We start from the raw sequence: 2,470 nt of genomic DNA, 5'->3' as shown, positions 1-2,470 counted from the left end.
TAGTGTAGGGATGGAATTGTTGGAGTATGATCTTCCAAAGGAAAGAAATTTGGGCATATGATTATCATGGAACGTGTTGTTGAAATAATCTCGAGCAAAGCTCTCGATCATGCTAACCTCTCCATCCATAGATGAATCGGGTAACCGTGGTTCTTTGTTTTAAAAACATTGACTTCAACAGCAAGATGGCCAAAAGACATGGACATTGAACCATCACGCAATTAATGAGCGCATTGGCAGTTGCCAGAAAAGGACGCCCTAAGATGATCGGGACAGAGTCATTAACGACTTCTGTGTCGAGGATGACAAAATCAGCCGGATAGTAAAAATCCTGAATTTTTACCATAACATTTTCGACGACACCCTTAGGATACTTAATAGACCGATCAGCTAATTGCAACGTCATTCTAGTGGGTTGCATCTCGTCTAGACCTATTTGTCTATACAAATAAAACGGGAGTAAGTTGACACTAGCCCCCAAGTCTAATAACGCTGGTCGTCAGATAGGAATCTCCTAAGGTGCATCAGACAAGAGGGATCTACCGTGGTCCTTGTACTTAACAATTCCATTATGTTCCGATAGAGTTGGGAATTGTTCTATTAAAAGCGCCTTTTGGTATATTGGTCTTACGCCTAGTAGTACACAATTCCTTAAGAAACTTAGCATGGTGTGGTAGCTTTTTATAGCTTCGAGGAAGGGAAGGTTTATAGTTAGATTCTTGAAAACATCCCTAATCTCCCTCGTAATTTGTATCCCTAGTTAACATGGCTAATTTTTGTGGAAACGGTGGTTTCGTCTATATTTAGCAATGGTATTACCTGGGTGTTTAACCGTGGTGTCCTGTTTCTTAGGTTGTGTTATAACTGGTACCTCTACAGTGGTAGGCTCTTCAGTTTCTATTTCGGTATCTAGTAATATAGCAGGTGTAGGGGCTACTGGTGGGGTAACTATAGGCATAGTTACTTTGTTATCAACCACTCTACCAGAACGGAGGGTGGTGATGGCCTTTAGCTCACCTACATTTTCATACTCATTACTAGTATTATTGGTTACCTCAAAGGCTGTATTTGTTGTTTTAGGATTAGGTATTTCGTTACCTGGAAACACACCTTTGGGTTGGGCTTTATCTTGAGCCAACTGGTTGGTTAAATTATTAACGGATTGTAGAAGCTGTTGGTTAGATTGAGCCATGGTTTGGAAAAGTTTTTGGCTATCTTGTATGAAGGTGTCAAGACGATCCGGTTGTGTGGGTGTAGTGGTCGCGGGTGGTGTGGACTGGAACTATTTCACGGAATTATTTATGGGTGGATTTTGGTAGTTATTATTTACGGAACGATTCCTCTATTAGCATTAAAATTATTATAACTACTTTGACCTTGTGCTTGACCTTGTCGAGGTTGCACTTGGTTGTTATAATTATTAAAATTCCCGACTCGCCCTTTGTCGTAGTGGGGTTTGGTTAAAGCCGCGCGTGAGGCCTAACATATTGATTATTGTACCCTCGAGGTGTGACGTTTTGGTTATTTCTCCAACCGAAGTGGGATTTTGTCTCCAAGGGTGTTAGGTTCACTATTAATGGAACAAGCTTGTTCATAGGCAATAGGACAGTGGTGTGAGTCGGGATGCTCGGGGCTCCAACAGAAACTACATGGATTTGAATTTACATTCATGACGGGATTGGCTTTTGTTGTACGAAATGGCCTCTACCTTTTTGTGAGGGATTCAATTAGAGTTTTAAGCTCGGGATCTGATTTAACCTCAAACATACTTGGTAGCCTTAACGTGGAAGAAGAACTAGCGGAGCGGAGTAATCGCCACTACCCCGGTTGTTATTTTCGCTTTTAGTTTGGTCCTCTAAAAATTTATAAGCCTCCCAAGCTCCTTTGCTTAAGAAACTACCCCCATTCATTATGTCAAGGACTTCTTTATGGTGGTGTAGAAGTCCTTTGAAAAGGCAACTAACTAACGTGTCTTTCGCTAAGTTATGATGTGGACACTCTATAAGGAGATCGGTGAAACGATTCCAAGCCTCTCAAAATGATTCATGAGGATTTTGTCGAAAAAAATGAATCTTGGAAAGCATTTCATCCGCCTTTAGGGGGTGGGTAAAATGTTCCATAAAAGAGTGAACAAGTTTAGCCCACGAGTCCACGTAATTAGGCGTTTGGGCAGTTAACCAAGACGCCGCCTTTATCGGCTAAGGTGAAAGGGAATACCCTTAATTTAATTTGTTCCGTACCAACCGTAGGATGGTGGAATGTTGTTAGGACTTGTTCAATCCTACGCATGTGCTGATAAGGTTTTTCATGGTAAAAACGGGTAACAAATTAAAAATATTTGGAGGGATTCGGAAATCCCCCGCTGGGTCTGCTAGAACGATGCAAGATTTGGGGCTATCGCTCAAGGCTTTGTAGAAGTCAGAGAGAGGAGTCTCTCTTTCTTCCGCCATTATATCAAGTGGTGTATTTG

The 2,470-nt window shown here is 41.5% G+C and overlaps 1 non-coding gene across 1 annotated transcript; it reads left to right on the top strand.

The window, feature by feature from the left end:
* Nucleotides 1–1,980: 1,980 nt before the first annotated feature.
* Nucleotides 1,981–2,084, top strand: LOC147510990 (small nucleolar RNA R71). The gene has a single exon (XR_015219623.1). It is a non-coding gene; the product is annotated as a small nucleolar RNA R71 (small nucleolar RNA).
* The last annotated feature ends 386 nt before the right edge of the window (nt 2,085–2,470 follow it).

Source organism: Coptis chinensis, chromosome 3, assembly GCF_015680905.1.
Source record: "Coptis chinensis isolate HL-2020 chromosome 3, ASM1568090v1, whole genome shotgun sequence".
NCBI lineage: Eukaryota > Viridiplantae > Streptophyta > Magnoliopsida > Ranunculales > Ranunculaceae > Coptis > Coptis chinensis.
This window is presented reverse-complemented; position numbering and strand designations above follow the sequence as displayed.